General features: G+C 41.8%; 1 pseudogene across 1 annotated transcript; it reads right to left on the bottom strand.

The window, feature by feature from the left end:
• Positions 1–1635: 1635 nt before the first annotated feature.
• LOC307097503 (small nuclear ribonucleoprotein-associated protein B'-like) lies at positions 1636–2257 on the bottom strand (annotated as a pseudogene). The gene has a single exon. The product of its transcript is annotated as a small nuclear ribonucleoprotein-associated protein B'-like (transcript).
• Positions 2258–12683: the final 10426 nt, after the last annotated feature.

Here is a 12683-nt window from a genome sequence, read left to right on the forward strand (position 1 = left end):
CGGTTAGGGGCAATCAGGCAGGTAGGCGAGCAGTTGGGAGCCAGCAGTCCTGGATTGTGAGAGGGATCCCAGATTGGAGAGGGTGCAGGCCAGTCTGAGGGACACACACACATACCCTCCTATGCACGAATTTCATGCACCAGGCCTCTAGTCATCAATAAATCTACAAATGACAAGTGTTGGCAATGAAATGGAGAAAAAGGAACCATCACACACTGTTGCTGGGAATGTAGATTGGTGCAGCCACTGTGGAAAAACAGTATGGAATTTCTTTAAAAATATGGAGCTACCTTATGACTCAGTGATTCCACCTCTTGGAATACAACCAAAGAAACCCAAAACACTGACTTGAAAGAATATATGCACCCTATGTTCATTGCAGTGCTATTTACAATAGCTAAGATTTAGAAGTAGCCTAAGTGCCTATCACTAAATGAGTGGATACAAAAGCTGTGGTACATACACTGAGTGGCCAGATTATTATGATCTCTGAACACATAATAATCTGGCCACTCTTTGTGTATCCTATATAATAAAAGGTTAATATGCAAATCGTCCCCTCGACCAGGAGTTCGATCAGCAGGCAGACTGGCCAACCACCCATGTCCCCTCCCCCTGGCCAGGCTGGCCGGACCGCATGCATGCACGAATTCATGCACCGGGCCTCTAATACACACACACACACACACACACACACACACACACACACACACACACAGACATACACACACACACACACACACACGCACACACACACTGAGTGGCCAGATTATTATGCGTTCAGAGATCATAATAATCTGGCCACTCAGTGTATATATTATGGAATATTACTCAGCCATAAAGAAGGAAATATTACCTTTTGCAACAGTATGGATGGACCTAGAGGGAATTATGCTAAGTGAAATAAGATAGTCTGAGAAAGACAAATACCATAAAATTTCACTTATATGAGGAATCTAGTGAACAAAATAAACAAACAAAATAGAAGCAGACTCATAGATACAGAAAACAGACAGACAGCTATTACTGGATGAAATAGGTGAAAGGGTTAAGAAAAAAAACTCAGGGACACAAACAACAGTATGGTAAATACCAGAGGGATGAGGGTTGGGAGCAGGTGGAATATGGTAAATGGGGAGATAAATGGTGATGGAAGGAGACTAGAATTTGGAAGATTAAGTGCATAATGCAATGTGCAGATGATGTATTGTAGAATTGTACACTTGAAACCTATATACTTTTATTGACCAATGTAACCCCAATAAGTTCAAATAAAAATAAAATAAAGAATGGAAAAAGTGCCATTAGGTAATATTTTTAGTGGATCCCGTTTTCTGAAATGCTTTAACTCTTCATGCAAATCAGTTTCATGTAAGAATGAGTTTAATGTGTTTTGGGGTGTTTTTGTTGTTGTTGTTGCTCTATGCATTAATGAGCAAATATTAATGCAGCAAAAAGAGAACAGAAGCTCACAAACACTCTGCACAATTTCAGGAGATGCATTGCAGGAAAAGAGAGGCTAAGGACAACAGTATCCTAGGGTCATGGGTGGACGCATTCCTGGGGGAGATGGACCTCTGATCCCGGGGGTAGGGAGGAAGGGAGCAAGAGGAGGAAGGAGGGAGGGGGCCTCATTCATGGAGGAGGCATGCCTATCAGTGTCCCTTGAGTTGGAGGAAGCCCAATTGGTGGGCCCATGGGTGGTCTCATACCAGGTGGAGGAGTCATAATGCCTGGAGGAGGGAGTTGCCCAACCTGGTGCTTCTGAGTTGGGGCTCCAGCAATGGCTGCAACAGTGGCAGCTGCAACAGTGCTTCGTCCCTGTGGAGTCGTTACCTGTGGGAGGTTTCCCCAACCCCTTGGACAGGGCCTGCTAATCCCGCCGGAGCCTGTGGAATAGGAACACCACCTAGTACTCCTCTGCCAGCTCCCCTGCCAACCCCAGGGCCTCCTGCAGCTCCTGCAAGGGGTACACGAGCAATCCCAGTATCTTTGGGGAGAGGTTCCTCCACAGTCATGGACACCAGGTTCTCCCAAGCAGCAACACCAGACCCAAAACCCACTTCTCTTCTCACTCAGGCTGCTTCGCATTCTCTGGCTCGATCTTCCTGAACTCATCACAATCACAAAGGATCAAGTTCATGATGTGCTTGTCAAAAGCCTTAAAGGTGCTGATGAATATGCGTCCGTCCTGCAGGTTGCAACGCATGCGGTAGTCAATGTGCTACAGCATCTTGCTGCTCTTCCCCACCGTCATGATTGCGGTTCTACCAAGTCCAACGTCCACATTAAGTGTCAGGATCCTTAAGACCTAAGGGAAGGCTACAGATAAAGGTATGACACAGGTTCTGCTACAGACAATGCAAGCTGGGGCAGAAGCTTCCAACAGTGAGTGGAGACTTTTTTTTTCTTCCCCCAGTCATTAGGGTCAGAGAAAAATTAGGAAAAAGTACAGATTTTTCCAATGTACCTCCTCCCCCCATATACATATAGCATCCCCCTTTATGAACTTCCCCACAAGAGTGGTATATTTCTTACAATTGATAAGCCTACATTGACACATTATGATCACCCAAAGTTCATAGTGTACCATCATGGGGTTTACTCTTTGTGTTGTACGTTCTGTGGATTTACACACATCCTATATAATAACAGCCTAATATGCAAATTGTCCCCTGGACAGGGAGTTCCACTGGGAGTTCAACCAAGGGGCAGGGTGCGCTGGCCAACCAGGGGAAGGGAGGCCCCGGCTACGGACCCTACCAGTGCACAAATTTCATGCACTGGGCCTCCAGTGTGTAATAACATGTATCCATCATTATAGTATCATAGAGACTAATTTCACCAACCTACAAATTATCTGTGCTCTTACTAGTCATCCCTCCAGCTTCCCTCAGTCCCTGGCAATCACTGGTCTTTTTACTGTCCCCTGGTTTATAGTTTTACCTTTTCCAGACTGTCATGTGGTTGAAATCATGTAGTACATGGCCTTTTCCAGTTGGCTTCTTTATTTAGTAATATACATTTTACTATTCCCTATTTTTTCATGGCTTGATAGTTTATTTCTTTTTAGTATTAAGTAATACTACATTGTTTGGATGGACCACCATTTATTTACCCATTCACTTATTGATGGACATATTGGAGGCTCCCAAGTTTTGGCAACTTAGAATAAAGGGGCTAAAAACACTGATGGGCAAGTTTTTGTGTGGACATAACTTTTCAACTCCTTTGGGTAAAACCCAGGACCACCATTACTGGGTTGTATGGTAAGAGTGCATTCACTGTTGTAAGGAACTTCCAAAATGCTTTATTGAAGTGTCCATGTATATACTTTTTAAAAAATATTTCTTTATTGTTGAAAGTTCTGCATATGTCCTCTTTTTTCCCACATTGACCCCCTCCAGCCCGCCACTGTCCCCTGCCCCAGGCCTTCAGCACCTTATTGCTTGTGTCCATGGTTTATGCATATATGCATACAAGATCTTTGGTTGATTACCTCCCACCCATCCTCCCCCACCTTCCCTCTATGTATACACTTTCATTTTGTAGTCATTGACTGGCAAAGTTTACTGCTCCCCTTTGCTGCATGTCAAAGCCCCACATGGTGAGAGCATGCACAGGCCCAACAGGTGGCCCTGACAACTGCTTAGCTCATACACTCCCTGCTGTGACCGTGAACCTGAGCCTGCGTGTGTTCCTGTCCTGTGTCCTGCTGCTCCATGTGCCTCCTTTGCTCACACACATGTTCCATCCCATAAGGGGATGGAACTCTAAAAGCACTAGTACAAAGGTAAAATTATTAAGAACTTCAAGACAGTGATAACAGAGCCTTAAACCAAGGGCAGGGTTCCTTCTGCAACCGCATGGGTCACATTCCCAGGGAGCTGGTCCTGCTCCCAGCTTCACTGGAGTCTGCCCATATATCTTCACGTTAATTTTCAGGGTCCCAGTCATTCCTATCTATGCCAGATGGTGCAGTTTGAAATTCAATTTGCATTGAATTATTCCACATGCAAGTTTAAGCTTCAGGTTTGGTGGCCAGAAGTCTTTATCACTGGCTGTAACAGGTAAGGGATATTTTAGGTTAATCCTGGAAGCTTTCTGCTCCCTTTCCCAAACTGTGAATGACGTTACAAAATCATGAGCAAAAATTTAGCCAAAATGCAACAATGCATGTTGATGTATTTTAATAAAACAAAATGACCATTTCCATGAGATCTTCTATAAAGGAGCTGCTTAGAAATGCCCTAAATGGAACCCTTGTACACTGCGGCTGGGGATATAAATTGATGCATCCTCTATAGAAAACATTATGGAGCATCCTCAAAATATTAAGAACAGAGCTAGCATAAGACCTAGCAATCCCTCTTCTGGGTAACTACCTGAAATTTTTTAAAATATTTATTCATAAACAGGCATGTACCCCTCATGTCATACCATCTTCAAAAATGTATTAATAATTTAGTTCAAACCAGTCATTTATACACTACAACCCTCACTTTATCCATGTGTGAAATGAGAGTATTTATTTACAGTGTTATTCAGTACTGAAATAGATAATATATGTAATAAGCTTGATTGAGTGACAATCATTCAATAAAACTATTTTTCTTATATTTGGTATTTCCAGGAGAATAAGTCTAAGAAAAGCTTTAAAAACCATTACACAGGCTCCTTCCTTTTGCCTTGAAAGTAGAAGCATCTGCAGTTAACTGAGAAACTGACTCGTCTCCTTCTGCTTATTCACCACCGTGTATTTTTCAAAACCTTTTCAGCAGAGTAATTTATATGTCATTTCTGTGCTACTTGCAAGGGGACCTGCTTTAACAGAAAATTAGGTAGTGATACCTTTATCAGTTGTTCTAGTGGTTCCATATTAGAGCTTTTTACCTATAAAGTGATTTCAGAGAAGAAATAAGGCCCCCAAAAAAAGGTGAATGACAGAGCTGAAAAGTCCAATTTTAGGACAGAAACAAATATAGAACATATATTTGAAAACCAAAGATGTGCAAAGCCTAAAGTGGGGCAACATCCCTGCCCGTGGAAGGGGTGGGGCTGCAGGCCCAGCTGCAGTTTGGGTACAGGCTGCAGATCACCTGGCAGCACTGTGCATCCGCGGCACAGAGGTAGGTGGCTGAGTCCTCCAGTCGGGAGGCTGTGATGTTCAGGGTACTGTACAGGTCCTGGGTATTCACTGTGGCGCTTAACCTTCCATTGTGGCTAGTCCCTGAACTCATGTGAAATAGAGTGATGAGGCCTCCCGCAGGATTCAGTCGGAACCACTGCACTTTGTACATAGTACTAGAAAAAGTGCACCTCAGAGTAGAGCTGGTTCCCTCCTGGAGGCTCAGGACTGAAGGACTCTGCTCCACCTTCATCCCTCTCACCCCTGCTTGGAAAGAGAAAAACAAACACAAATGAGGTCACTGGGATAAATGATGCAGTTTCTAGACCTGTAAAATTTCTCGAGAATCACCCAAATGGGACTGTATAGGAGCTCTGTGTCAGTTCTCCCTTCCCCCCACCCCCACTGTCATCTGTGGAACACTCCCCAGCTCCCCATCTGGGACACCCGAACTCACAGCAAACCTGGGCCCACAGAAGCCCCAGCAGAGCCCCCAGGTGTCTCTCCATGACTTCTTGCCAAGGTGCTGTGGTGCCTTTGCCCCTGCTCTGGAGGGAGTAGAGTCCTGGACCAAGGCAAATTTTGTTCCTACACTCAGTCTGTTTCACCAAACTCACTGAGGACCAATCACACCTCAGCTCTGTCATTCATCTTAACAGCAAACTCCACCCACATTGGCCTAGTGGTACAAACAGTGCATGATGTTAAGAGGCAATATATACAATTTATGGAGATATAAAGTTTTTTTCCCCTTAAAACACTTACATATGAGAAGTTTGTGGTTAGTGTTTGAGGAAGAGTATATGATGTTTCTGAAATAATCAATTTCTCAGTAGGTTACGAAGAACCTTGAAGAGTCCTAGGAAGAGTAACCTCATTTCCCAAATTGCATAGTTTGACAAAGAATTTGAGAATTCAGTTACATGAAAATTCTGATAAAGAAAAACTATCTCAGCATGTATTGCAGAAGTAAATGATTTTCTTGACATCAGGAGAGTTCTAGAAAACAAAACATATAGTCACCACTGACATAAAAAAATAAGTTCAATTTGCTTTGTGATAAATTAGATATGTTTATGATGTCCACTCTGACTTAATTTCTACCTCTCGCCTTCTCCTGTTCAACACTTGGGCAACCTGTTAATCCACATAGATGACTCTGATCCAACCACACTTTACTGATTAAATTAAACATTGTCCTCTCCCTTTTCTGCTATTTTTGTTCCTTATTTTTTCCTCTTAATTCTTGTTGCACTTACTTTCATGGAGATATATAAAAAGGTAGTCTATTTGTGATAATGCAATACTTTTCCGGTTAGTGGGATTTGGGACATTAGTCCTACCAATTAAAAAATGAAAACAGGTTACAGAGATATTTACTGTTGAGCTTCCATGCTCACAATGACCAGTAACATTCTTACTCCTGTATTTCTGCTCAGAGAATCATTCTCACATGGATTTATAAAGTATGGACTCCAGCTCTCTGATGTTTACATAAAGTGGCAGAGCTGAGAAACTAAGATGAACTTTACACAAACACTGTCTTCTCCCCTCCCCCCTCCTCCTTTATGCTGTCTATAATTTGACTGGCTCACATGCTCATTTTTCTCCTCTCTTAACTGTTTAACCTGCTGGGACCATAAGAAGTCACTAATAAAAAGCCTACAGTGCCCCCTAGTGGGCTAAAATCATCAATGTAGAGGACTTCAGACCAGCTAACTCAGCAGGCACACAACCCCAGTACCATTCACTCCATGTTACCTGATGAAGGAAACGCAGACAGAAAACAAAGTAACTAACTAGATTGAATGGGGATAATTAATGAACCACATCCTACTTTTAAAATATCATTTTATGAAAATTAATATCTTAAAATACTTCAGTAAGATTCAAGTTGTGCTCCTTATTTTCTGTAATTTGAAATAAATCCATAAACATTCATTAAAGTTTTAGTGTGACGGGGATAATTTACCAGACCTTAAGAATGTATAGTGAATCCAAGATGGCTACAGAGTAGTGGCTATTACACTCATCTCCCCCCCAGTACTAAACCAGATTTATAACTAAATTATAGATCAATCGACCTGAAGACCCAACTGAAGACCAGCTGAACGGAAGTCTTATAACCAAGGATTCACAGAAGGATTTACTGGTGAGAAAGTCAGAGATGCACAAAGGGCTGGTTCCACACCCATGTGCAGCAGTTGAGAATCTGGAGAGCTATCTAGCTGCAAAGGTCCCCCATGAGGAGCAAAGGTTCCCAACCCCATGCCAGGACCTCCTGATCAGAGCAGTAGAGCCAGGAAGAGGAGCTGGCTGTGAAAATCAGTGGGGATTCTTTCCACCAGGAAAAGGTGGGAGTCAGCTAGAGAACCAGGTGCTCTCTGAAAGGACCAGTGCACAGGATCTTGTTCTCAGCCACCCACAGGGCTTTGTGAAGGGAAGGTGACTCAGAACAAACAGATTCATACAGAGAGAACTAGGTTGGGTGGCCTGAGGAGAGATCTGGAGGATCCGCCCCAAAGATGCCTGTGTTAAATCCTTATTCTATACTGCCCACAGATGCCATCTTCCTAGGTGGAGCACTCCTATCCTTACAGCACCATCCTGAGGGGGTGCACGAACCCGGTCCTGACTTCCTGTGGCCCCACCTTATCAAGCTCTCGGCCTTCAGGAAAGTCTGCTACAGCTTGGGCACAGTGTGGTCTGCCTTAGGGAACAATTAAGGAGATTCAGGTGAACCCAGTTATTATTGGAGACTCGGGGTGTCATTGGATTGTGTGGCTCTGGAACAGATGCCATTTCTCCACCCTCTGTGTGCCACGAGGGCTGCCGCCAGCAGGAGACCCACTAGCCTAAGGTGACCAGACATCCCGCTTTTGGCGGGACAGTCCCGATTTTTAACAATTTGTCCCGCATCCCGCGGCGTTTTAAAAAAGTCCCGATTTTTGGAAAGAATGCACGACAAGCTAGGGAACGGCGGGAGAACGGGAAGGGAATATACGGTTTTCGGCGGCCATGTGGCTATTTAGCCAGGATATAAGTTTTACATTATTTTTGTTAATTTTATAATGTTAAACTTCAATAATAACAAAGAATTGTTGAGAACTGATTATCGAGAACTGCTTATCAAAGTTCCCATTGTTGATCAGTTGTTAGAATTCGGCCACCATTGTTTGGACTTAATGAACAATGGCATTTTTGGGGATTGGCAATGATGAAAACATTTTGTAACTGTCTCTCAGATGATACACATCGTACTGCGTGCTAGTAAGCTAGTTAAACAAGTGATGTCATTACAAATCAGCTATTCAGATAATTTAGGTAAGTAATTTATTTATTTATTTCATAAATACATAAATTTTCTTGAATTTAGCAGACAGTACTCATATTATTTATATTTTATAGTGGCGGCAAAAAGTCTAGCGCCGGCCTTGAAAGTGACACTTATGACTTACGTTACGGCAAATTCAGAGGAAAAATAATACAAGTTAGTATTGTTATTATTTAGAAAGAAATATAGGATTAAAATTAAAATAATTTTTAAAATATAGTTACTTTATAACAATCAAATTAATTTAATTTATAAACTAACAATAAAATATGTTCATGTAATTATGTACCTACTTACTGTGTTTTTAAGCAATATGTATATAATAATTTATAATTTTAAATTATTTTTTTTTAGATTTTTAACATATGAATAAGAAAAGAGGATGCAAATTCAACGATGATCTAAGAAGTGAATTCCCTTTTATTAAAAAAAACAAAAGTGATTACAATATAGACCAAATTTTTAATCAAGACTCCCCCTCCCCCGGTCAGTGGTGTCCCGCTTTACCAATGTTAAAATCTGGTCACCTTACACTAGCCCCATCCTCACAACTCTCGGTGGCCCCTCCCTGCTGAGCACAGACCCCGCAGAAAAGTCTGCAGGTTGTGCCCAGCCAGGACTTTCGTGCTTTTTTTTTTTTTTTTTTTTTTTTTTTTGGAGGAGCTCTTATTGGGGACTCAGGCACTGAGTTGTGTGGCTCCAGAGCAGAGGCCATTTCCCCTCTGCACACCACCAGCACAGTCCCCCAATAGGAGGTCCACTAACCCCAGCCTCCTGACCCCCAGTGGCTCCTTCTTGCCAAGCTCATGCCCTGCAGAAAAGTCTGCTGGCTTCACCCAACCTGGACCTGCAATGTGCTCTTTTGGGGGGAGTTCTGGCCAGAGACTTGGGCAGATACTTGGTGATGTGGATTTGGAGTAGGGGCCACTCCCCCCACCCAACATGAGTGCCTGACCAGTGTCACCCCACCTCCCAAAAAAAGAGACCCACAAGCCCTGCCCGCCCAGCTCCCGGTGCCCCACTCTGCTGAGCTCACATCTTGTAAAAGAGACAGTGGGAAGTGACATCAGAGGAATGGCGGCCTAAGGGCGCGTCTATCCTCTCCCCCTGACATTTCAACAAAATAACCACCTATAATTCAACAAAGAAGTCCCTGCTCAACACAGATGCACGCCTGAGAGACCTGCACACCGGAACAACTAAGGTGGGCTCCTTGGAATAAGCGGGTGGCTAGAATGGGGGAAGCTGAACAGCGCAGCAGGGTGTCTGCATCTTCCTCAGCCGGCCTAGACCACAGAGCTAACCCAGCAAGTGGCTGGCTGTGGGAATAGCCACTGGAGTGGCGGCCTTGTTTGGTGTCGCACACACAAGCAGTGAGAGAGTGTCTGAACTGTTGGGGTGCGCTGTGAATGGGATCTGAGTTGCACGTGTAAGCTGCAAGTCAGTAGACACCCTCCCTACAGGGTCGCTCCCCACAGCCGGGCCTGGCTGCCAGCTTTCAGGCAAAGAAAGTAGATCGCAGAGCCTTGCCAGGGACTAGACTCCCAGGTCTCGCCTCCTGTTGCCCTTGGGTTGTTTCCAGGAGTGTATTATCTGTAGGCCAAGAGCTGTTGCAGTAAAAACACAATTTCCCTCGGTGATTGAACCCCAGGAGGGGTGCTTGGCCTGGACCTATGGAGGTCAGGGGTCACCATTACTGTCAGGGAAAAACAAACCTCACCCCCAAGCAGCAGAGGCAGTACAGCCCTACGAAAGAAAAGTCGCAGAGGCTCAAAACGGTGAGGCCACAGAGGAAAAAAAAAAAAAAATCTTTCAATTCAGCGCCATTTACTGGAACAGAGTAGAAAGGCCTCAAAGATAAAGGGGAAAACAAAGGAGAACAGTGAATGCTTATGAACAACCACAACAACAATGATGACCAGAAAGAAAATGAAAAATTAAAATAAAACAAAACATAAAATAAGCTGGAACACACGGAATTAAGCAAATTGACAGAGATTTCAAGATTGCAGTTCTGAAAATACTCAATGAGATGCGAGAAAATACTGACAGGCAATTCAGCTCACTCAGAAAACAAATCAATGAATAAAATGAGTATTTCCCCAAAGAAAATGAATTGTCCAAAAAGAATATAGCAGAAATCCTGGAAATGAAGCAGACAATTTAAGAAATTAAGAGTGAACTGATGAGCATAGAAAACAGAACCAATCAGTTAGAAGAAAGAACTAGTGATATTGAAGATAGGAATCAAGAAATGATGCAAATGGAATAGAAAGACCTGAGAATAAAGAAATACAAAATACCCCTATGAAACCTCTCTGATTCCATAAAAAGAAAAATAATAACATCAGAATCATAGGCATAGCAGAGGAGGAAGAGAGAGTATGGAATGGAGAGTCTATTAAAACAAATAGTGGATTAGAACTTCCCAAATCTATGGAAAGAACTAGATCCACAAATCCAAGAAGCAAACAGAACACCTAGTTACTTCTATCTAAAGAGGCTTTCTCCAAGAGACTTGGTAATGAAACTGTCAAAAATTAGTGACAAACAAACAAAAAAAAATCCTCAAAGCATCCAAGGAAAAGAAGGAAGTGACCTACAAAGGAAAACCCATCAGAATTTCACCTGACTGACTTCTCAGCAGAAACTCTACAAGCAAGAAAAGAGTGGAACCAAATATTCAAATGCCTGAAAGAGAGAAATTACCAGCCACACCTATTATATCCAGCAAAATTATCCTTTAAATATGAAGGAGAAATAAGAACATTCCCAGACATACAGAAACTGAGGGATTTTATCACTAGAAAACCTCCATTGCAGGAAATACTGAAGGGAGTTATTATACCTGAAACAAAGAACATACGGTCATAACACTACCAATAAGACTGCCAAAAACTTGCAGCATAAACAGTGATAATTTGTGACAACAAAAACATACAAGGGGAAGAGGGACAGGTATGAATAGGCAAAGGAAGATGGAGATCAGTTATACTCAAAAGGGAAAAAACAGAGACATCTAAACAGCAGAGACAAAGGTAGATTCAAAGTAAAAGGGTGGAAAATGATTGTCCAAGCAAATAACAGCCACACAAAAATCAGGTGTAGCCATACTTATATCTGATAAAATAAATCTCAAGATAACAAGAGACAAAGATGGACACTTTATAATGATAAAGGGAACACTACATCAAGAAAACATAACCCTTCTTAATATATATGCACCCAACCAGAGAGCAACGAAATATATTAAACAGCTACTCACAGAACTAAAGGGAGAAACAGGTCAAAACACAATTATAGTTGGAGACCTTAATACCCCATTGACAGCTCTAGACAGATAAACCAAACAAAAAGTCAATAAAGAAATATCAAACTTAAATGAAACACTAGGCCAAATTGATATAATCAACATTTATAGAACATTTCATCCCAAAACATCAGACTACACAATCTTCTCCAGTGCACATGGAACATTCTCAAGGATAGACCATATGTTGGGTCACAGAATAAGCATCAACAAATTCAAAAAGATTGAAATTATTCCAAGTATATTTTCTGACCACAATGCCATAAAATTAGAAAACAACTGCAAAAAGGAGGTTAAAAAAAAACACCTACAAATACGTGGAGATTAAACAACATACTACTAAAAAATGACTAAGTCAAAGAAGAAATAAAAAATGAGATGAAAAGATATATAGAGACAAATGAAAATGATAACACAACATATCAAAACCTCTGGAATGCAGCGAAAGCTATAATAAGAGGGAAGTTTATACCACTACGGGCCTATCTTAAGAAACAAGAGAAATTCCCAGTAAACAACCTAACATCACACCTAAAAAGACTAGAGAAAGAAGAACAAAAGCAACTCAAAGTTAGCAGAAGAAAGGAAATAATAAAAATCAGAGAAGAATTAAATGAAATACAGAACAAAAAGACTGTAGAAAATTAATAAAACAAAGAGCTGGTTCTTTGAAAAGTTTAATAAAATTGACAAACCCCTGGTTAGACTCACTAATAAAAAAAAAGGAAAAGACCCATAGAAATAAAATCAGAAATGAGAGAGGAGAAATCACCACAGACATCACAGACATACAAAGGATCGTACTAGATATTATGAAAGCCTTTATGCCACCAAATTCAATAATCTAGAAGAAATGGATAAGTTCCTAGAAACAAATAGCCTTCCTAGACTAAATCATGAAGAACTGGAAA

Source organism: Cnephaeus nilssonii (assembly GCF_951640355.1).
Source record: "Cnephaeus nilssonii genome assembly, chromosome: 4".
In the NCBI taxonomy this organism is placed as follows: domain Eukaryota; kingdom Metazoa; phylum Chordata; class Mammalia; order Chiroptera; family Vespertilionidae; genus Cnephaeus; species Cnephaeus nilssonii.